This window comes from Leuciscus leuciscus (assembly GCF_965113295.1).
Source record: "Leuciscus leuciscus genome assembly, chromosome: 11".
NCBI classification, from domain to species: Eukaryota; Metazoa; Chordata; class Actinopteri; order Cypriniformes; family Leuciscidae; genus Leuciscus; species Leuciscus leuciscus.
Genome location: NC_138735.1, coordinates 35269458 through 35293582, shown reverse-complemented (window position 1 = coordinate 35293582; position 24125 = coordinate 35269458). Strand labels below are relative to the sequence as shown.

Sequence of the window (24125 nt, the reverse complement as noted above, 5' to 3'; positions counted from 1 at the left end):
TTTTTTTAAACCGATTATGCTCATCAGTGGTTGTATATCAAGCAGGGACACTTTGTGTGCATTATATGTTGTGATTTCACCAGAACAAATAGATATGAGGCGCCGTCTAGGGCCTAAATCGAACTTCATTCACGGACACATAAAACGCTTGCATACACATACTAAGTAGTCACACATACATGTAGACTGCTGAATGCTCCAACTATATGAAATGCACAACGTCACATCTAAAGTCGCTCACGCACACACACACACGCAAACTCTACACACACGAGACGCGCGGAACTCTCCGCGCACATACTCATCTGAGACGCGAGCACACACACACAAACTCTCCGCACACATACTCATCTGAGACGCGAGCACACACACACACAAACTCTCCGCACACATACTCATCTGAGACACGAGCACACACACAAACTCTCCGCACACATACTCATCTGAGACGCGAGCACACACACACAAACTCTCCGCACACATACTCATCTGAGACGCGAGCACACACACACAAACTCTCCGCGCACATACTCATCTGAGACGCGAACACACACACAAACTCGCGCACATACTCATCTGAGACGCAAGCACACACACACACACAAACTCTCCGCGCACATACTCATCTGAGACGCGAGCACACACACACAAACTCTCCACGCACATACTCATCTGAGACGCGAGCACACACACACAAACTCTCCACGCACATACTCATCTGAGACGCGAGCACACACACACAAACTCGCGCACATACTCATCTGAGACGCGAGCACACACACACAAACTCTCCGCGCACATACTCATCTGAGACGCGAGCACACACACACACACACACACAAACTCGCGCACACTCATCTGAGACGCGAGCACACACACACACAAACTCTCCGCGCACATACTCCCGAGACGCGAGCACACACACACACAAACTCGCGCACACTCATCTGAGACGCGAGCACACACACACAAACTCTCCACGCACACTCATCTGAGACGCGAGCACACACACACAAACTCGCGCACATACTCATCTGAGACGCGAGCACACACACACAAACTCTCCGCGCACATACTCATCTGAGACGCGAGCACACACACACACAAACTCTCCGCGCACATACTCATCTGAGACGCGAGCACACACACACACACAAACTCTCCGCGCACATACTCCCGAGACGCGAGCACACACACACACAAACTCGCGCACACTCATCTGAGACGCGAGCACACACACACAAACTCTCCACGCACACTCATCTGAGACGCGAGCACACACACACAAACTCGCGCACATACTCATCTGAGACACGAGCACACACACACAAACTCTCCGCGCACACTCATCTGAGACGCAAGCACACACACACACAAACTCGCGCACATACTCATCTGAGACGCGAGCACACACACACAAACTCTCCGCGCACACTCATCTGAGACGCGAGCACGCACACACAAACTCTCCGCGCACACTCATCTGAGACGCGAACACACACACAAACTCGCGCACATACTCATCTGAGACGCAAGCACACACACACAAACTCTCCGCGCACATACTCATCTGAGACGCGAGCACACACACACACAAACTCTCCGCGCACATACTCATCTGAGACGCGAGCACGCACACACAAACTCTCCGCGCACACTCATCTGAGACGCGAACACACACACAAACTCGCGCACATACTCATCTGAGACGCGAGCACACACACACACACAAACTCTCCGCGCACATACTCATCTGAGACGCGAGCACACACACACAAACTCTCCGCGCACATACTCATCTGAGACGCGAGCACACACACACACACAAACTCTCCGCGCACATACTCCCGAGACGCGAGCACACACACACACAAACTCGCGCACACTCATCTGAGACGCGAGCACACACACACAAACTCTCCGCGCACACTCATCTGAGACGCAAGCACACACACACACACAAACTCGCGCACATACTCATCTGAGACGCGAGCACGCACACACAAACTCTCCGCGCACACTCATCTGAGACGCAAGCACACACACACACAAACTCGCGCACATACTCATCTGAGACGCGAGCACACACACACAAACTCTCCGCGCACACTCATCTGAGACGCAAGCACACACACAAACTCGCGCACATACTCATCTGAGACGCGAGCACACACACACAAACTCGCGCACATACTCATCTGAGACGCGAGCACACACACACACACACAAACTCTCCGCGCACATACTCATCTGAGACGCGAGCACACACACACACAAACTCTCCACGCACATAGCCTACTCATCTGAGACGCGAGCACACACACACAAACTCGCGCACATACTCATCTGAGACGCGAGCACACACACAAACTCTCCGCGCACATACTCATCTGAGACGCGAGCACACACACACACACAAACTCTCCGCGCACATACTCATCTGAGACGCGAGCACACACACACACACAAACTCTCCACGCACATAGCCTACTCATCTGAGACACGAGCACACACACACAAACTCGCGCACATACTCATCTGAGACGCGAGCACACACACACACACACAAACTCTCCGCACACATACTCATCTGAGACGCGAGCACACACACACACACAAACTCGCGCACATACTCATCTGAGACGCGAGCACACACACACACACAAACTCTCCGCACACATACTCATCTGAGACGCGAGCACACACACACAAACTCTCCGCGCACATACTCATCTGAGACGCGAGCACACACACACAAACTCTCCGCACACATACTCATCTGAGACGCGAGCACACACACACACAAACTCTCCGCGCACATACTCCTGAGACGCGAGCACACACACACACACAAACTCGCGCACATACTCATCTGAGAGGCGAGCACACACACACACAAACTCTCCGCGCACATACTCCTGAGACGCGAGCACACACACACACAAACTCTCCGCGCACATACTCCTGAGACGCGAGCACACACACACACAAACTCGCGCACATACTCCTGAGACGCGAGCACACACACACACACAAACTCGCGCACATACTCATCTGAGACGCGAGCACACACACACAAACTCTCCGCGCACATACTCATCTGAGACGCGAGCACACACACACAAACTCTCCGCGCACATACTCATCTGAGACGCGAGCACACACACACACAAACTCTCCGCGCACATACTCCTGAGACGCGAGCACACACACACACACACACAAACTCGCGCACATACTCATCTGAGACGCGAGCACACACACACACAAACTCTCCGCGCACATACTCATCTGAGACGCGAGCACACACACACACACAAAATCTCCGCGCACATACTCATCTGAGACGCGAGCACACACACACACACAAACTCGCGCACATACTCATCTGAGACGCGAGCACGCACACACAAACTCGCGCACATACTCCTGAGACGCGAGCACACACACACAAACTCGCGCACATACTCATCTGAGACGCGAGCACACACACACAAACTCGCGCACATACTCATGAGACGCGAGCACACACACACACACAAACTCGCGCACATACTCATCTGAGACGCGAGCACGCACACACACACAAACTCTCCGCGCACATACTCATATAGACGGCGCCTCATAAATAGATCGATCTCTGCAACGTATTGAAGCGCGCGTCCGAGTGAAGAAAGTGCGGTGTGCGCGAGCCACAAGAGAACACAGTATCCGTGCCACTGATCACAGCGGCAACGAGCACTTTGATCACTTGATTTAAAAAACACAGTTCAGCGCTAGATCGTCTCTTATTTAACAAACAAACTAAATTAATGCTCTGCTGGTTAACTGGATATGTTTTGTTATTGGAATTTGGATCATTCGTGCCGCGAGATGTTTTATAGGGGGCGGTGAAAAAAGTCAGGCACCGAAATCAGGCACCGAAAGTTGCGTTCTTATTCGGTCTGGTTACTACCGTTTATGTCAGAACCGGTTCCCTATTGGAACCGGGTTTCGGTACCCAACCCTAATGTTCAGTACTACACACAATGGAACACAACAAGTGCAAGTTAATAACTAAATAAGTAGATACATAGCTAAGTAGATAATGAAGTACAATGCGAAAGAACTGACATAAAAACAATATTACAGTCTGCACTATAAAAATCTCTGTCGGTTTAATAGCTGGGTTAGACGCGATCCAGGATGCTTTTCTGTGTGGAGTTTGCATGTTCTCTGTGTGTAAGAGTGGGTTTCCCCCACAGTCCAAAGAAATGGAGATTGTCTGAACTGAGGGTGCTAAATTACCCTTACTGTAGGTGTGAAAGTGTATGAAATTTCATATTTGCATCAACAACCTCTTCAACTTACTTTTCTTGACACTGGGTTAAATGCCTTTGCAGGTCACAAAGTGGCACCTCAAGGGAGCATCTGTGGCAAGTGTCCATTGCAAACACCTATACATACAGAATTAAATCAAAGTTGTAATTTCCATTCACAACAAATGTAAATGTGGAAATTTTTTTTAAAAAAAATAGTTCATTACCTGTTCATCAACCTGCTGATTACATGGCATCAATCGATGCTGCAGAGGTACTATGTAGGCCATTGCCCTGTTCAGTCCACTTTCATGCCTCAGATAGTCTACTGTGTAGCCATCTGGTGGTATTGCTATGTCAACTAAGGATTTATTTCTAGTGGATCTCATTATTTTGAAGCCGCCACTATCTCTCAGTGCAGGGAAGAATTCGTACAGAGCAGAACAAAATTCACTAAATGAACATTTACTGTCTTTAAATCTGACACGCCGCTTTCCAAGGCCAACGGAATGCAAAGACACTGTTTCCTCCGGCCTTGGGACTGATACAGTGTTTGGTTCAGCCAGACAGAAAAAATCATGGCACCAGGGAGTGATGAAAGGCTTAGGCCTTGCCCTTACTCTGTCTCTGGAACCATATGGCCTGAAGAGTGACGAGAGCGTTGCCTAAACTCTGTCTTGTCTTGCCATAAAAGTATCAGGAGCCTGTCTGGGTCCAGTGAAAACCTGGGCAGCAGGTCCCAGAATCCCGCAGCAGTTGTGCCGCCTCACTATTATTGCTTTGAATGCTGTAAAAACAAATCAGAATTAAAGCTGCAAGCAGCATTTAGCGGGGTTCAAGCATTTAAGGCCATTAAGCACATAAGCATCAAAAGACATTAAGCTTTATTTAGAAAGCTTTTAACCACTGACATCATAGATGGAAAAGTCCATTAAAAGCCAATACTGGCAATTTACTATAGGAAATAAATGGTTTTCAAAGCTTTTTGACAGTAATACTGCCACCTATGTTCCAATCTTCATAAAATGTTGCATGCTTTTTTACTATGTTATATTACATATGCCCACTAATTTTTGCTTAGGATTTATAGGATTTTCTATACATTTCTGCACTGGTTTGGTTCCGATCGGGCGAAAAACCTAGGACTAGTTAGTAAAAGTAGGTTGTTGACAAAATTCAAAATGGTGGAAAATGTATCTAAAAATATTTATTTAAAAATATTTAAAATGTTCTCAAATTTTTAGCATTGATATTGAGAGAGCATAGATTGATGACAATAACGTAGGAGCAGTATTGTTAGATTTTAGCTCATCTTTTGATGTACTGGATTATAAATTGTTGCTGGATAAACTGAAATTTTACAAATGTACTTCTCATACTCTACATTGGTTTAAAAGTTAACTGTCTCATGGGACAATGTGCATTTATAATGGAAGTTATTCAGATGTGAAAGAGTTGCTATGTGGTGTGCCTCAAGGAAGTTGTTTAAGACCAATGATCTTCCTCTTGTTTTAAAGTGCGTGGACAGTCATGTATGCAGATGATAAAACATATTTACCTGCAATATCAATTAAAGGTTGTATCAGCGATTTCAGGTCCAAACATAAATTATTACATTCATCTAATCTTTTCTAACGATCCGCTTGCTGCCCGCCCCATAAGCAAGCCATCAAAAAAACGTGTCTCTGTAGGCAGCCTAGGCTCTGAGATCTGCACACAAAACAACTGCGCTCACCACCACTCAAGACCAAAATAAATAGTGTTTCAACCAATCACCGACAGGGGCGGGTGTTGAGAGGTTTTGTGCTCATGCACGGCTGCCTATGACGGCTACACGCGAAAACCTCACAACACACACCCCTGTCGGTGATTGGTTTTACCACATATTTTACCACAACACTGTGTAGCATGTAGCGCGCAACTTGACATGTTACACCCAGTTATAGTATTCGGTAGGGCCTAATTAAATCAGAAGCAAGGATCATCTACTGGAGGGAGGAAATGGTGCAACAGGAGAGCAAATAGTTGACAATTTTGTTCTGATTCAAAGAGAAAATTATATTGATAAATTAAAAAGTTCTCTTCGTAGTTTGTTTCATAAAGATGAGTGACAAATAAGAACAATAGATAGTTAGTAAATGAAAACAGACATCACCGACTCGTTTCTTTTGAATGATTCAACAGCCTAAGAGCTTCGATTAAATTAGGTGAAGTTCCACAGTTTTAATACAATGTGTAGAAAAAAAGTCAAAACCAAAACTACATCTGTTTCCTTCACCTTGAACCAAATAACTTACAATAATAAAACAAAATAATACATTCTATTAGGGCTGTCACGATAACCGCAATATTGCAGTACCGCACCTCTGACAAGCCAAGTGCAGAGGAATGCAAGTAACCGCAATATTCACATGTTTTGTTTTCATAAGGCTATACCGCTTTTGTTTTGAACTTTGTGTGTATTGAATGTTAAATACGTTAATAATGATAACAAGACTGTTTATCATGGTGATTTGTAACAGACAGACAGTTCTTGATCAGACAGTGAATGAGAGAGAGAGAGATCGACGTGTGTGATTACCTGCGTCTGTCTTTGAGGTCAAGTCATATATATGGGCATATATAAATGGCATTTCACAGTGTGAGGAAGCAGCTGGAAAATAAATCGGCGAGTCATGCATTGAATCAATGCCACTGGTGTCTATTAAAGGAACACTCCACCGTTTTTTGAAATAGGGCTTATTCACCTTCTTTCCCACATTTAGATAGGTGGGCAAATGCATTTTTGTCTCAGTGCATGCATTGTTTTAGTTTGACAGGGTCGGCGCTAGCTTAGCTTAGCATAATGAATGGAATCCTTTGTTGCCAGCTAGCATGTCCTGAGTAAAAGTGATATAAAAAAATAAAAAAACCCACCTAATTACTTCTTGTGGCCTGCGTATTCACAACAAGTACAAATAGCGATGCAGATTAACACTAGACGATTTCCTATGCAGATATTGACTTGGGACTATATTAGGGGGAAGCACAGGCGAAGCACTGCTACTTGGGCGCAGAGATATCACGCCCAAGTAGCAGTGCTTCGCCTGTGCTTCCCCCTAATATAGTCCTTAATATATAAGTCAATATCTGCCTAGGAAATCGCCTAGTGTTAATCTGCGTCACTATTTGTACTTGTTGTGAATACGCGGGCCACAAGAAGTAATTAGGTGGGTTTTTAAAAAATGTTATATCACTTTTACTCAGGACATGCTAGCTGGCAACAAAGGATTCCATTCATTGTGCTAAGCTAAGCTAGCGCCGACCCTGTCAAACTAAAACAATGCATGCACTGAGACAAAAATGCATTTGCCCACCTATCTAAATGTAGGAAAGAAGGTGAATAAGCCCTATTTCAAAAAACGGTGGAGTGTTCCTTTAAGCTATGAAGCTTCAGCGTTACCCATGCGACGCATTGTTGGTCAGCTGAGCCTTAAAGTGGAGCTTAAAGTTAAAAATAATTAACACCTAGTTTCATCACATCTATCATTTTAACGAATCAGTGTTTTTGAACATGTTTGTACATGTACGGTTTAATGACTCAAAGACAATCTGTTGCTGTAACAATGTGACTGTGCACTGAGTGACAGCCTTTCAATGCGCAGAGACGCTGTTTAGTTTCGGCTACATTCCTTACAGAAAATGTCCTTGATTTTTGTGCATGCTATACACATCATAACACTTATTTATATAGCAACACAAATATAAATAAGTCCAAATATATAAATGGTGATAATACTGCATGTCGCGCTATTGAGCCACTCAGCATTACCATATGGGAAATTCCTCCACAAGACAGCCCTACATTCTATAACCCAAATGTACAAAAAGAAATGTAATCAGTGGTGTTGTTTTTGGCGGCCTGTTTTATTTTTATTTTTAGTGTAGTCTTTGTGTCAAGTTGTCATTTTAGTTATTAGTTTTAGTCACGTTCATACTCTTTAGTCTAGTCAAGTTTCAGTCGACTAAAGGTCTGAGCATTTTAGTCTCAAGTCAGAATTATCCATGACTATTTTCGTCTAGTTTTAGTCGACGAAAACTGATGACATTTAGTCTAGATTTAGTCAATGAAAATTGTATTTTAGTCTCTTTTTAGTAATGCAATTCTATTTAACCCAGTTAATATCGTGAACCACTATGGAAAAATAGCTAAAATAGCGAACAGAAAAGTAACACTCGTCTCATTTGTGGAGGTTGAAAAACAAGTTCTTTGTGACATCCAAGATTTATTGTATTAAAATTGAAATGCAAAAGAAAAGGCACGAGAGTCGCTGTTTTTGTTCAAATTTAAGTTTTAATTTAAAATGTTTGTGATTTTAATATAAGTACACGGCTAAATATTTTACACTTGCTTATAAATCTATATAGAAGTAGTGCATTGAATAATACGTTGTTTAAATTGTGCTTAAAAGTGAATTACGTCTTTTAAAGAGTATGTGTGTAGAAAGAGAATCGCAATGCTGACAAACTTTTTTTTTTTTTTTAAGTAGCTGATAACTTCTGGATTTGAAATAAAAATAGTGAGTATGTGTTTGTGGTCCAGCCGTGGATCAGTTACACACTGCAAACGCAGCACATGTGAAAGCACTATAGCGCATGCTGCTCCTGCACCGGATACACACTGCTAGGGGTGCACCGGATACACACTGCTAGGGGTGCACCGGATACACACTGCTAGGGGTGCACCGATACACACTGCTAGGGGGCACCGAAACTTCGGCCGCCGAAAATGGCATTATCGGTTTCAGGCCGAAATATTGCATCACAATAAGTGTAATTGTGATTGTCAAAACATTTGGTAACTAAATAGAATTTTATGAAGTTTAGTGACAACATGTTACAATGACTGGTAGGATACAGTTTTTATTATTGCTTGACAAAATTTCTTGTGATTTGATTCCGATTTTGATTCAATATTGACTACTTTGGATACATGTTTATTTTAAATTTTATTTTTTTTAAATAATCTCACCTAATGCTGTAAACATAGAGGGCCCAATCTGCTGGTATTATTAAAGGTTAAAAATAACAAATGAAATTAAATATAATGCAGTTTTTGTTATAATAAGGCAAGGCAAGGCAAGTTTATTTATATAGCACATTTCATACACAATGGCAATTCAAAGTGCTTTACATAGAAGAAATTAAAATAATGAAAAGAAATAAGAATAATTAAAACAGTTTAGAAAAATAAAATAAAATACAGTACTTTTAAAAAATAAAAAAGAATATTATTATAGATCTTTCTTTCAAAGGATTCCCTTAAGACTTAAATCTTTCAACCTTCTTTTAACCTTCAATCTTCTTACGACTTCCATCTATCAACTTTCCTTTCTCCCTCATTTACTCACACGTTCTTTTCACTTTCTTTAGCACTTTAGCACTGCGTTCACATTCTTTCTCAGACGAAAACTTTAATATCGTCATTTAAATACTGTTCTACTTTCAAACCCACATTAATCACTTTCACATTATCACCTTCTGAGTGGGCATTTACAGTTACGGGCTAAATGCCCTGCTGACATAGGAGAAATTAAAATAATTAAAAGAAATAAGAATAATTAAACAGTTTAGAAAAATAGAGTACACAGTGCTCATTCAGTAAATGCACAGCTAAACAGAAGTGTTTTGAGTCTGGATTTGAATGTGACCACTGTAGGAGCACATCTGATCTCTTCTGGAAGCTGGTTCAGCATAATAAAGCAGACTCGCCGTGTTTAGAGTGAACCCTTGGTATTTCTAGCTGATATGATCCTAATGATCTGAGTGATCTGTTGGGTTTATATTCAGTGAGCATATCTGCAATGTATTGAGGTCCTAGGCCATTGAATGATTTATATACCAGTAATAATACTTTAAAATCAATCCTAAATCTAACTGGGAGCCAGTGTAAAGACCTGAGGACTGGTGTGATATGTTCATATTTTCTGGTTCTGCTCAGAATCCTAGCGGCAGCGTTCTGTATGAGCTGCAACTGTCTTATGGTCTTTTTGGGAAGGCCAGTGAGGAGTCCATTACAATAATCCACCCTGCTGGTGATGAAAGCATGCACAAGTTTCTCTAAGTCTTGTCTGGAAACAAAGCATCTAATTCTTGCAATATTTTTCAGATGATAGTATGCTGATTTAGTTATTGCTTTGACATGACTACTGAAACTAAGGTCTGACTCTAGTGTCACACCAAGATTCCTGACTTGATGTTTAGTTGTTTGACCCCTAGAGTGAAGGTATGCGTTCACTTTGATAACTTCATCTTTGTTTCCAAACGCAATGACTTCAGTTTTGTCTTTGTTTAATTGAAGAAAGTTTTGGCACATCCAACTGTTGACCTCATCAATGCATCGGCACAGGGAGTCAATGGGGCTGTAATTGTTAGGCGATAGGGCTAAGTACATCTGTGTGTCGTCTGCATAGCTGTGGTAAGCAATTTGGTTGTTTCTCATTATTTGGCTCATTGGGAGCATATACAGGTTGAACAGGAGTGGCGCAAGAATTGAGCCTTGAGGGACTCCGCATGTCATGGATGTCCACTCAGACTTATGGTCTCCTATACTCACATAATAACCTCTCCCATCTAAGTATGACCTGAACCATTTTAGGACTATCCCAGAAAGCCCCACCCAGTTTTCCAGCCTGTCAAGAAGTATGTTATGATCGACAGTGTCAAATGCAGCACTGAGGTCGAGTAGTACCAGCACTGATAATTTGCCTGAATCAGTATTTAAGCGAATATCGTTTATTATCTTTATGAGTGCTGTCTCTGTGCTGTGATGCGGTCGGAAACCAGATTGAAAATTGTCAAAGTATCCATTCGAGCTTAAGAATTTGTTCAGCTGATTGAAGATAACTTTTTCAATGATCTTGCCTATGAAAGGAAGATTTGAGATCGGTCTATAGTTGCTTAATATGGTCTTATCCAGATTGCTCTTTTTCAGGAGGGGCTTGACAACTGCAGTTTTCAGGGAGTTTGGAAAACTCCCAGAGAGAAGTGAGGCATTTACCACTTCTAGAAGATCTGCTTCTAAACTGTTTAACACACTTTTGAAAAAAGATGTGGGAAGTGTGTCAAGAGCGCATGTTGATGTTTTAAGGTGCTGTACGGTTTCTTCTAAAATTTTGCCATCAATTTCTTTGAAATCAGACAAAGTTACTACTTTCTCAGGTGGTCTGATCTGTCTGACCCCAGTGCAACTCAAGGATGTGCTGATCACCTTTCTGATATTATTGATTTTGTCAGAGAAGAAAGAAGCAAACTCACAGCACTTGCTGTTTGAGAGCATTTCACTGGGAATCTGGCTTGGGGGGTTTGTCAGTCTCTCTACAGTAGCAAAAAGAGTGCGTGTGTTGTTTAAATTGCAGTTTATAATATTTGAGAAGAAAGTCTGTCTAGCTTTGCCTAGTTCCATATTGAAAGCATGAAGGCTGTCTTTGTAGATGTTATAATGGACTACAAGCTTTGTCTTCCGCCACATGCGCTCTGCTTTTCTGCATTGTCTTTTCATATGTTGCACTGCTGTTGAGTTTCTCCAAGGTGCTTTTTGTCTGCCACTCTTCTTCCTGACTTTAACAGGAGCAATATCATCAATTACACTTTTAACTTTTGAGTTAAAAGAATCAAGGAGAAAATCAACAGAGTCAGCAGATATGCTTGGTGTTAAGGATATAGCCTTCATAAATAGTACACTAGTGTTCTCATTTAAGCATCTCTTCTTGACAGACACAGATCTAGCTTCAGTGGCAGGAGAGATCAATATATCAAAGAAAACACAGAAATGATCAGACAGTGCTACATCCTTATGAACCATCGATGAGATGTTTAGACCCTTACTGATAAGTAAATCTAGAGTGTGTCCATGATTGTGTGTGGGTCGTTAAATAAATAACAATTATTTAATGACATAAGTACAAATATAATAAATATGTAATATAGTGCTCAGCAAAATCTCCTCTCTAGCTATTTTTTCTATTCAATTAACATGCTATGGTCATTAAATGGCTTTCCTGAGGTAAATGTAACGTTATGTGACATAATTGTTCTCCTGCTGTTATATATTGACCTCTTTCCGTGGTTGAAAAACACTAATTGGTCGATAATATGTATACTTTCGGTAAGTTGTACTGCATCTTTAAATAAAAGAGTAACAGATGATGGGTTCCCGTGCACTTGAACTGAGGAGGCGCTCGGCGATCTGTCACGTCACATTTACAAGCGCCAAGGGCTGTGACGGTATGGGATTTTTTCTTACCGCGGTAAAGAAGCAACAAATCTCGCGGTTTGGCGGTTAACCGACCCCCCACCCACCCCCCAAAAAAAATAAAAAATAATAATAATTCACCCACTGCAGACGCGATCAAGAACGCATGTAGCTTGTAAATGACAATGGAAATGAATAACATAAAGCAGTATTCTTTATTAACAAATAAACAAATTAACATTTATATTAAATTGTAAATATTAATAATTAACTATTAATTAAGGCCGGCGACACACTGGCTGCGTGGTGTGAGTGTGGCGTATCTGTTGCGTGTCAGCTGCGTGGCTTTTTTATGTCTTTGCACACCAGAAACAGCGCTGCTGCTGCTAGGTGACATATAAGCCTCATTGGTGATATATTCGACATATGGGGAGAGAGTTGTGGAAGGCCTATACTTAATGTTAAACATAAATATATAACAGCAAAGACAGCGTCGGCAGTATTGATGGCAAAATAGGCTACATAATATTTCGTTCTGTATTGACAGGTGCAGTATTTGAAAATCGATAATATTTTTTTTTATTACATTTATATCTGCATTTATGTCAAAACCTAAACTTTCAAACATCAAAATGTAATTTATTAATATGTATTCATGTCAAAATGACACAAACATTTTTTTCCTATTCTATTTTGCCAGGAAACGCTTCAACAGGCTTGCGTGAAAAATAGGCGTCGGTTCTATTTCTAGCATGAACGCTTTTTTCCGCGCGGCTCGTGCAGCAACTGAGACGCGCGTCTCACGCAGGTAGTGTGCAAGCTCTAACCTGTTAACATGGGAGCCGAAATAAAAACGGACAAGCCACGCAGCCAGTGTGTCGCTGACCTAAGGTAGGTGTGCTGCACTGAAGTCCAGCAAACGCCACAGGATGGTTAATTTTTCTAAGATGTGGTCTTAAGTTAGTGCTATTTCCTCGCGAGACGGATACTTTTGTGCGACAAATACGGCATATTGCCTTGTCCAAATTCACCGGCTTCCCCTTAATTGTCACCTGCCTCAAAGGCGACACAGTATTTGGCTTAGACACTAGATTCGTGGCTATTTTTTGAATAATGTCATTCGGCTAGCGCCGTCAACTGTTTGCCTATACCACATGAGAGAGATCGCTACTTGCAATTAAAATCTAACTCCAACTGTTTACGTTATGCTTGTCTTTTATGCCTGTGTTTGTTTGTATTTAATTGAACATTATCTGTAAACATCACAAGTACTGAAACCTAGCAGTTAATTAATAATAATCAGAAACACACAAAAAAATAAATCCCCCATATGTTTAACGGACTGTCCCTCCCTTGTGCAGGAAGCGTTTTTTTTTTCTCCAGAATCCCTTGAACATGGGACTCGCAGAATACAGTAAATTATAAGCAAATATTAATGTGTTTATAGTTCATATCACACACCATATGCACTCCTGTGACTTTCAAAAAAAAAAAAAAAAAAAAGTGCGGTGATGACCTCACGCCGCGGTAGGCATCTCATTAACGCGATATGGCGGTGATGCGGTTATCGTCACACCCCTACAAGCGCCAAAACGTATTTTTGTCTGAATTTCGTAATAAAATTGACGGAATCTAAGAGCTGATAATTAGTTTAATATTAAAAGTACCTCTTTGCTCCGCAATTTTTCTGTGCGTGAGAAAATGGGATGTGTGGCGTGAGAGCGTGTGGAAAGTGTCAATTGTGTGAGTCTCACGCTCAATGCCTGAGAGTTGGCAGCCCTGCTTATGTCTCAGCCCTATACGAGAGGACACCAAAGTTGCAATATGTAACATTTGTTCTGCAAAAATCTCCAAAATTGTGGATTTTTTTTGCACAACTTTTAAAAAACTATTTTATTTGACGGAACATAAAACTTGAAGAATAATATTATTTGCTTTATTATTTATATTTACTGTAAAAAATATTTTGTTTTGTTATGTAACTGTTAATAAAAGTTTGATTATATTTAGTGTTGCTTTCGTCAACGAAAATTATGACGAAATATTGTCGTCAACGAACCGTTATCACCTGACGAAAACGAGACGAGACGAAAATGCTGGTCATGTGACGATGACTAAAATACATGTATAATGCAATATCGTTGACGAATAAAAACGAGACTAAATGTGGTTTACAAAATAAAAACTATGCTAAAATGTCTCTTCATTTTCGTTGACCAAAACGAGACGAGACGAGACGAAATGTTATAACGTCACGACGAATGAGAGAGTTGTGCGTGAACCCAATAGCTTTGTCGGGTTTAAATTCTGGTTTGCGATCTGGTCACCCGATTATCAGCGAATTTAACAATATTACTCCATTACTTATTCTATTAAAATGTCTCATTGATATTTGACACATTCATAATCATTACTTTTGCCGGTTCTTTGTGACAGCTGTATGTTATTGGCAGCGTCTCTGGTTACATGAACGCGTCACCGCATCAGCACCAGAACATGGAGATTTTATTTTAGAGAATAATTGCACAACCTATTCGATATTCTATAATTAAATAAACTAATCGAATATCCAAAAATCGTGACTCATCCCTGCATGGAATCTCTTGTTTCTTTTCCCAAATCTTCAGTCACGTCTCACCCATTTTCTAAAGGGATTATAAACGTTTCTTCATTGGCTCGCTTTTAATTAGGCCTATTATATTCGTATTCTTTACTGTGGTAAAGTAGAAAAACGCTGTAGGACAGATAGCCTACATTTGTACTTGCATGTCAAATAATTTTTTACACAGTTTGTGCTTGTTAGGCCTATATTAGACATAGGTCATTAGACATTAGTCAAGTTTAGTTGTAAAACGCGTTTCACACGCGCGGGTGATTTTTAGTTTCACTTTCTCTGGCAGCGCAATCTCAAACATAGAACAAAATAAATATATAATTTCTAAATATTTCGCCCTTGTGGAGGATAAAATTCGCTCTTCAGACCAATTTACATCAAGAAACACGAAGATATCATAAAGAGATCGATGGTCTCTTTCCTGCTCGTGTCCCACATCCCTCTCAGAGCGCAGAGTTTAGGCTATATCACGCGTCTTTGTGTGGAAATATAAAATGAGGTTTTTTTTTGTTTTTTTTTTTAAATAACCCCCCAACCACCGCCGGTAGTTGGTCCATTACCGCGGTGAAAAAAAATAAATAAATAACTGCCACCATCACAGCCAAAGCTAAATATACTAAATATAATAAGATAACCTTGTTTGCAATTCTATATTGACTAGGGTAAATAGAATTGCATTACTAAAAAGAGACTAAAATACAATTTCCATTGACTAAAACTAGACTAAAATGTCATCAGTTTTCGTCGACTAAAACTTGACTAGACTAAAAAGAGTATGAACGTGACTAAAACTAATAAAAACTAAAATGACAGCTTGACACAAAGACTAGACTAAAACTAAAATTAAAACAGGCTGCCAAAAACAACACTAATTATATTGTGATTTTTCATTTCATATCCATTAAATTCAAGCAATTTAAATTATATATATATATATAGTATAAGTTTTTAAAAGAAGCCATTTTCGGCTTCAGTTTCGGTTTTCGGCCAAGTGCATCCTAAATTTTCGGTTTCGGCCCAGAATTTCCATTTCGGTGCATCACTACACACTGCACACGGAGTGTGTGTGAAACGGGCGTCAGACTTAACTTACGTTTATGCTAACTCACTGCAGCTGCATCTTCTAGATAACGCCGTGAGTGGGGCTTGAGGAAGTGACATCGCCTGCGTCTGTGCAGTGAGACCTGATGCAGCTCCTGAAGTGAGACACGGGAAACAGAAATACTGCAAAATAATAATAATAATAATAATAATGCGACTAAACGAGACGAAATAATGTCATAACATTTCGTCTCGTTTTGGTCAACGAAAATGAAGAGACATTTTAGCATAGTTTTTATTTTGTAAACCACATTTAGTCTTGTTTTTATTCGTCAACAATATTGCATTATACATTTAATTATAGTTATAATCACATGAGCAGTATTTACATTGCGTCTTGTCTCGTTTTCGTCACGTGATTCGTTGACAACGATATTTAGTCAATTTTTGTAGACGAAAGAAACACTAGTATTGGTTTTGATTCAAAACACAATGTGATTCATAATTCCTTCCAATAAACCACCCTATCTTTCTATAGTAAAATAGTATGTTCAACAATATGAATTGGAAATGCTGGAGAGATTAATTGATTTAAGGAATAGTTCACTTTAAAATGAAAATTCTGTCATCATATACTCACCCTCATGTTGTTTCAAACCTGTATGAATTTCGTTCTTCTGCTGAACAGAAATGAAAATATTTAGAAGAATATCAGTATCCAGGCAGTTTCTGGGTCCCATTGACTTCCAGAGTAGGAAAAAAATATACTATGGAAGTCAATGAGACCAGAAACTGTCTGGTTACTGATATTCTTCTAAATATTTTCATTTCTGTTCAGCAGAAGAAAGAAATTCATACAGGGTGAGTATATGATGACAGAATTTTCATTTTAAAGTGAACTATTCCTTTAAGTTGAACAAAGTTCATGAATCAAACAAGTCAGCTGATCAGAGTTCGTGAATCAAATGATTCAGTTTAAAGAGTTGTTCAAACTTCTCTCGATCAGTTCAAGTACAAAAAAACAAAGTCTCTCCATTAAAAAAATAAAAAAAAGTCCTTTGAGTCCAAAAAACAAAAGAAAACTGTAATTCTCCTACCAGTTGATGGATTCAAATTACAGTTCAAAGGGGAAACAGGTCCATGAGCACTGGTCAGCATTTGTGCATATGTAATTGCATCCACTAGGCAAGCGATTCACCTGCGATTCACCTCCACGGGATTATTTATGGCACAAAACAGGACACACTTCCCGATCACGTTCACATAGGGAAGAAAAAAACAGAGAACAAGAAAACAAATGGTAACAAATGACATGCGCAGCTCAAATGACACATTAATCCAACTTTACGACAGTTATTTAACACATCGACACTCATTAATCACTCTAAGTCTCAACTCATGATACAAAGATCATTGTTACACGCGTTAGCTTTAGCTCACGGCTAACTAGCTCAGCTCGCGCTGTGACTGCGGCCTAACGTTACACAACTCATATCAAATCATTTCTGAAATTAACATATCTGTCATAAGATAACATATGATAAAAAAAAATGTCACTCACCAAAACGAGATTGCATCACATATTCAATTAGAGAAGATTATTCAATAAAGATGATCACACTGGGATCCACTAAATCTTTACTCCGATTTCCACTTCACCTTTCTCACGACAACACTCTAGGTTGATGCATCCAAAGTTTCCAAGTGCACACAATCACAGTTCTCGATAGATTATGATGATCATTTAGTACAAGGAGTTTCTGGAGAAATGTTCCGTGCTGTTGTCTCATCTGTTCTGTTCTCTCATCATGGTGACAGCGGCAGCGCCAGCGCGAACAGAATATGCCGCTACTGTTGGCTCTCAGGGGTGTCAGTCACTGCAGCACAATCAATCAGTGATTGGATGAATCGCGTGTTATTGCCCAGTGCCAATGGTGTGGCAACCAGTGCATCAAGTAAAGAAAAAAAAAAGATGTAATTGAAAAATTTAATTTGTCCAGAACAGAGCGACAGGACTGAATTTAAACTGTTATAGAAGAGCTAATATACTAAGAATGAACTGGTGAAGGTTTGTCTCTCTGCTTTATTTTATAAGAAATATTTCTGTGTCTAGAGTTCCTAATGCGGTGTACTCTCAACTTTTGTATAGTAGGCCTAGTAGTAGTCATCATTTTTACACCAGGCATGAATAAAAGGAATGTTTTTTTATTTCCTGTTTCGTAAACCACTGGAAAACAACGGACTGTAATGTATAGAGGAATGAAAATATGGAATCATTTACCACTGATATCACATTTTTACAAGAAAAATGAGTTTTAAAAAAATATTTAAAGGAACATTTAATGGCAAAATATATATTTAATCTGAGCTCACTCAGACAGAACCAGATGAACACAGGCTGCCTTTTGAAAACAAATTAAAAGAAGATCTTGATAAACTGTCAACGAAATTGAAACTAGGCAAAATTACAAAATTCAAGCGAGACCGTAATGACTACAGTAAGTGCTCTATATACGGCTGGGGCAAGAAGGGACACCTGACAAAAAGAAGAGTGTCTTTTAATCTTCCAAGCACTGATGATGAGAACTATGATGAAGGTGATGGTACTAATGTCCGTGACAAGAGGGATGGGAATTTTCAAATTGCTGATGTGTATGAAAGAAATGCTTTTTTGGAATCTCGCCCCAGACAGCACAACCAACCTCACAAAAGAGGAAGAGGAAAACGCGGAGGGGTGGAAAGCGGCGGAACGCACTTTCAGGAACCACCAGTAACAAGGAGCCGGTTGAAGCATCGGCCGTAATCAATATTTCAGACCTCCCCCTCTCTGATGACTGCGTTTCTGTCTTGTCCAAGGGTCTCTCATTTTCTCCTACACACTCAGGTAGACCATTTGACACCAAAGTGGATCTCTATCGATTCTATAGGAGTTTACATCTTAAGGCCTGGTACTCCCAGAATGCACAGGGTACAACTACCTACTCAACTACCACGGTAAACTCTTCTTTTCGGCCTAAGTCTACCTTTACACCTTGTACTATAAACCCCATATTGACTACTTTCACCAAAAAGGTTACCTATGAAGTAGAAAAGCTTTACAGTAAGCAAAAAAAGATCACACAGCATAATCTCGCAAAAAATGAATCTCAAGCACTTAAATGGCTTTCGGAGAGAGATGACATAATCATAAAAAGTGCTGATAAGGGGGGTGCTGTTTGTGTGTGGGACAAGAAGAAATATATAAGTGAAGCTCTTCGCCAACTCAACAATACTCAGTACTACTCAAAGCCCTCATCCAATCCAATGGATACTATGAGAAGAGACCTGGAGCAATTACTTAATGAGGAAAAATTACATAATTGGATTACTAAGAAAGAATATGAGTTTTTGCTCTGTCAACACCCACGTTATTCTTCTTTTTATATGCTCCCCAAAGTCCACAAGGATCTGGAAAATCCACCTGGTAGACCGATAATCAGTGGGAATGATTCAATAACAGAACCTGCCTCCAAGTTTGTGGATTATTTCATTAAGCCATTTGTTGCAGATTTGCCTTCTTATATTCAAGATACTACTCAGGTTTTAAAGAAAATTGAGCAAATAGGTAACATAGGCTCTTGCATTATGGCCACGATGGATGTGGAGTCTTTATATAGCAATATTGTACATGACGAGGGTCTAGAGGCTTTAAAACACTATCTCTCATCTAGACCTGAACATTTGATGCCTCCCAGTGACTTTATAGTGCAACTTACTGAGTGGACTTTAAAGAATAACCTCTTTCTCTTTCAAGACAAATTGTACAAACAAGAAAAGGGGACTGCAATGGGCGCGTGTTTTGCTCCCAATTATGCCAATCTGTTTTTAGGCTTGTGGGAGGAGCGCTGTATATTTTCCCAAGGTAACCCTTTTAAAGATAAAGTCTTGTGGTGGGGTAGATATATTGATGATGTGATTCTTATGTTTTCAGGGTCAGAAAAAGAACTTTTAGACTTTCATGTTTATGTTAACAGCTTAAATGAGAATCTTAAATTTAGTCTGGACTATGACCTACATGCCATAAACCTTCTGGATCTACGGATCTCAAAGGATAATGAGGGATTCTTGCATACATCTATCTTCAGAAAGGCAACTGATCGTAATACCTTATTGCATGCAAATAGCTTTCATCCTCCATGGCTTATTGATAACATACCCTTTGGACAGATCCAGAGACTAAGGCGTATATGTGATTCAGATCAGGATTTCCAAAATCAATCTATGGATATGCAGCGGCGTTTTCGACAGAGAGGATATCGAACACAAACTCTCATTCAAGCTCATGATAGAGCCCAATCACTTGAAAGGAAGAGCCTGCTTCAGTCTAGACCCAAAAGAGTGTCAACTCAGAAAGCCTACTTTGTCACTTATTACAGCAAGGAGGCTGTCCAGATTAAACATATTATAAAGAAAAACTGGAATATTATTAAATGTGACCCTACTTTACGGGAAATATTCACGGAACCCCCTGGGATCAGCTTTAGGAGGGCCCCCACAATTAAAGACAAGTTAGTAAAAAATTACCTCCCTGCTCCTAAACGTGAAATCTGGCTTCGTCAACCCAAGGGAAACTTTCCTTGTGGCAATTGTAATTATTGTGAAAATATGACTAAAACTGATATGTTTATTGATGTTTTTAGCAATAAGACGTATACTGTTAACAGTTTTATAAATTGCAATACTACCCATGTTGTCTATCGTTTAGAATGTACTTGTGGTTGTTTTTTGGTGGACATCTTGCCTGATCTCCACCACTTTTATTAAGTGTCCTCAAAGTGTGCCCATGCATGTCTGTCAAATTTGTTGTAAATATCTCATTTTGTTTTGAAGTTTAGACACTTCTGTTTATGAGAGAATAAAAATGATCCATGGGTGACAATGATTTAATTTTTTTATTTGTTTATTTATTTTTGTCAGTTCCTATCATAATTGTGACATTTGGGCGTTATTGTTTAGCTATTGACCTATGTTTTCAAATTTCATGTAGTGTTTTTGTCTCGATCGGATTAACGGTTTCGAAGATAATTGCAAGTTTTTTAAGTGCTAAATGACAATGATACACAAACTATAAGGCGAAACCTGGCATATTTGGTATTGTTGGACTCGGGAAGGATTCAGGATTTCAAAGGACTAACGGTCGTTTATAGCCATTTTCATGACTTTTTTCCATGTTGTGGCACCACCAAGTGGCCAAGCGTCGCGATTTTTTTCAAGTAACCTCAGATTGAGCTCACGAACACGTTTCCCGAGTTTAGAGAAAATATTTATTTCCGTTCACAAGTTATAATCGTTTTAGTAAAAGTGGCCCTGGTGCCATCAAACATTTTGGTTTCCCTTAGCGACCGTGAATTTAAATTAAGTATTTTTTTGATGATTATTGATAGTCACTGTCCAGAGAATATTTCTGCATTGGTTTGGTTCCGATCAGGCGAAAAACCTAGGAGTAGTTCGCAAAAGTAGGTTTTTCAAAAAAACTCAATTTATTCAAAATTGGCGCAAATCCGAGGCATGCACCTGGTCCGCCTCGAGCCAAGGATTCCAGCGATATAAGACACTTGAGCCTACGCCTCACGGTTGAGGAGTTATGAGCCGTTTCGTACTTTTGACCGCTGTAGCGCCCCCGTCAGGCCGATCGGGGCGGGCCTTGGTGACGCTGTAGGCGGTGTGAGTACTATCAGCCCCCAAAGTTTCAAGTCTCTACGACTTACGGTTTGGTCTGCCCGATCAATTTTATGTCTGAATGTTGCATCATGGGAAAATTAACAATAACAATAGGTGTTCAGCACTGAAGTGCTTGAACCCCTAATTAATCACCAGCAAAGAACAAAAAACGCAAGCTACAGAGGACATCATGGTGTCATTGACTCAAAATTGAATTTCCATTATTTTTTTTTCAATTGAAAGCAAACTTTATTTTTTTATTTTTTTTTACTGTTTATAGGAATTTTCTGTTCAGGATCATGGATAGTTTTTCACCATGGCAGTGTCCGAAATCACATACTCTATTTTAGTAGGTACTTATTTATTTGGAAGCTTGTTTCCAACACAGAATAAAAAATAAAATAAAAAGGTAATTGCGGCTTTTTATCTCATTTTGCGAGTTTACATCTCGCAATTCTGAAGTCAATAATTGGTCAGAATTGTGAGATGTAAACACGTAATTGTGAGAAGAAAAGTCGCAATTATCTTTTAAAATGTTCTATTCTGTGGCGGAAACAAGCTTTCATAAGTAGCCTATAAGTAGCTGAAAACGACATTGTTAAAAAAAAAACTTAATTCTTGGCCACCTTTTTTGTACAAAAGAGTATACATGAATAAAACCAATAAACTACCGCCCTTACTTGTTAAATTCACGAGCACAATATGGTTGTTAGAAGTACATCATCATATTTTAACACACTTTCAATTTACAAATAGCACTTTAAATAATTAAAGTTAAATTTCACACTAACATAACTTTGAGACATGTTCGAGAAGTCACGTTAAATCTATAGCGCATATAAGTTAGGCTATGTTCACACCATCCACCCTCAAAATACGCGCAATTATTTAAAATGACATCCCTTCCTTAATGTCCACGTTGTACAAAATACAATTACATGTCTAAAAGTTGATTAGGAAAAACTATAACGTGTTATAGTACTTATGGTTGTTAAATAAGTACAGTTTAAACGAATTAAAGTTTAAACCTTTTAAACTCGACCATCCACGATTTAATAAAAAAAAACTAATGTGTAAATCATACATTATGATGCCATTCTAATTAGTGCACAATCTCATTAAAAAGTAGACTAAAACCTTGAAAAGTGATCAGATATTTTTGTCATTAGCAAAAATCGTATATCTGCAGCTTACCGATCGGCTGACATGGAGAAAGGTTCGTCACATTAGGTAAAAGGTGTATATAATATATTGCCCCCCACCTCCCACCAAAAAAAAAAAAAAAAAAAAAAAAGGCTTCCCTTCGCCTTGAAGTGTCAGTAGCCTAATACAAAAAGACAATCAGCAATTATCAATAAAAGTTAAATGGGGAAATGTTTTATTTATTTGGAACGGCCAATTATTAATTATATGGTGGTTTGCAGTATATTAATATTTTGTAAATATTATTTATTGTAAGAGCGTTCACATTTGCGTCATTATGTATATCAGTTAATGAAATAGGCTGTACAGCTAATAAAATAACGGAAGCAAAGTGGCTAAAATTATTGTCATGGTCATTTTACGGTTATATAATAATAACTTTAATACTATAACTTTAAATATGGAAGTAAGAGGATAGCCCCTTTATTAGCTGTTTGTCTTAATGGCTTTTTGAGTCACAGTGTGTTACCAGATTCAATGTTGTCTGTCTTATTAGTACCAGTTATTAAAAACAAAGCTGGAATGGTGGGTAACTTAGATAATTATAGACCTGTAGCTTTAGCTAGCATTTTGTCTAAAGTCTTGGAAAAAATCTTGCTAGATAGGTTAAATGTGTTTATTAATTCTACAGACAACCAGTTTGGATTTAAGGCCAAACATGGTACTGATCTTTGCATCTATAAATTGTAAATAAGTATAGAGATAAAAATTCAACAGTTTTTATGTGTTTCATTGATGCATCTAAAGCTTTTGACCGGGTTAACCATGCTAAGCTATTTTTTTAAATGAGACAAAGAGGGGTACCAGAATACATTGTGAGAATCTTGGCCTATTGGTAAGCCCACCAGTTGATGCAAGTTAAATGGGGCAATAAGGTCTCTGTCCCTTTTGGGGTCAGTAACGGTGTGAGACAAGGAGGGATTTTGTCCCCAATTTTGTTTAATCTTTACATGGATGAGCTGTCTGAACGTTTGAATGTTTGTAAAACTGGGTGTATGATTGGGAATACTCTGGTTAATCATATTATGTATGCAGA

At 39.6% G+C, this 24125-nt stretch overlaps 1 protein-coding gene across 5 annotated transcripts in view; it reads right to left on the bottom strand.

The window, feature by feature from the left end:
* Positions 1–24125, bottom strand: part of LOC309509718 (uncharacterized protein) — a 47888-nt gene that overhangs the window by 20443 nt on the left and 3320 nt on the right. For 3 of the 5 annotated variants that reach the window (XM_082184527.1, XM_082184532.1, XM_082184530.1), the window contains exons 2-4: positions 5857–6008; positions 4526–5085; positions 4351–4436 (exon numbers count right to left, since the gene is read on the bottom strand). The gene's annotated coding sequence lies outside the window, so the exon portion shown is untranslated. Of the gene's footprint in view, positions 1–4350; positions 4437–4525; positions 5279–5856; positions 6009–16238; positions 16271–24125 lie in introns of those variants that run through there. The other 2 variants (XM_082184528.1, XM_082184531.1) reach the window with 2 other exon arrangements.